This window comes from Magnolia sinica, chromosome 3 (genome assembly GCF_029962835.1).
Source record: "Magnolia sinica isolate HGM2019 chromosome 3, MsV1, whole genome shotgun sequence".
NCBI classification, from domain to species: domain Eukaryota; kingdom Viridiplantae; phylum Streptophyta; class Magnoliopsida; order Magnoliales; family Magnoliaceae; genus Magnolia; species Magnolia sinica.
Window position 1 is genome coordinate 70,028,323 of NC_080575.1, and position 1,524 is coordinate 70,029,846.

A 1,524-nucleotide genomic window follows, 5' to 3' on the forward strand; every position below is an offset into this window, starting at 1 on the left:
TGTTACACCTACAACTATTGAAATGATTTTGGTGTAACCCAAGCTCTCACTTGATGTATATGAGGCTCATTGGTGTGGCCAATTGATGCAGCCTACTTGATGTATATGAGGCCCATTGGTGCGGCCCATTGATGTGGCCCACTTAATGTATATAAGGCCCATTGGTGCGGCCCATTGATGTGGCCCACTTGATGTATATGAGGCTCATTGGTGCAGCCCATTGTGATGTATATTAGGCCCATGTCATGAGGCCCATTGTGATGTCTATTAGGCCCAAGTATGTGGCCCGTTGTGATGTATTTGAGGCCCAGGTATGTGGCCCATTGTGATGTATTTCTAACCCGTTTGGTAAGGCCCATTGTGATGTATTTCTAACCCATTTGTTAAGGCCCATTGTGATAATTTGTAGCCCATTTGTTAAGGCCCATTATGATGTATTTCCAGCCCATCTGATAAGGCCCATTGTGATGTATTTCTGGCCCATATATGTGGCCCAATATGGTATTTGTGTGGCCCATTGTGATGTGTATAGACCCATGATGCAACCCCATTTGATGTATTTAAGGCCCATTGATGCGGCCCACTCGATATATATGAGGCCCATTGGCATGACTCATTGATGCAGTCTACTTGATATATATAAAGCCCATTGTTGCGGCCCATCTTGATGTATATGAGGCTCATTGTGATGTATACAAGGCCTTAAGATAAGGCCCATTGTGATGTAAGTGCGGCCCATGAGTGAGTGCCATAGTGATGTGTATTAGGTCCTTGTATGAGGTCATGGGCCCACGATACATTTGGCTCTATGTGGGTCACTCCTTGGTAGTAATGTTGGTTAAATGTCCACATTGATGGGCAATGATGGTTAAATGTCCACATTGTGACCTTTCCTTAGGCCCTTTATTAGGCCGATTATCAATGTTGATTATCGGTACCAGTTATCGATATCGATTATGAGTATGTGATAGCATAACATCATGATGCATGCCCATATGCATCATCCACATTTTTTTATGAGACATGACTGACCATTACATATGCCATTGGGCAGATTATCATGGGACTCCCTCATAGGCGGAGTTGCCCCACATGAGCATGTGGTACGCACAAGTTTGATACATGACTGGATGATATGACTCATGCAACTCGCATTTTGTGATATGACCACTGTACGCCCTAGTGACATTAGGGCCAAAGCCTCCACAGGCATATCGTGGATGGCCAGATGGGATACCCAAATATATTCAACATGGGGTGCTATAGATATCCCTAGGTGAAATTTCTTAAACCCTCTTGGTTCCAAAGGTTGTTCCAACGTCTAGACTGAGTGGATGCCTGAGCGCATGAGAGTCATATACTGTTAGACTGTGTCTTCAACTGTGTCATGGTCGGTTAGAAGGGGGTCAGCCTTACTTGCCCGAGAGGAGGGGACAAAGCTAAGCTGATTTTGACCAGGAATGGGTCCGCTATCGACGAGTCAGGCCCGATATTGGTAGGCGGATATTGAGGTCTCTTTCACTC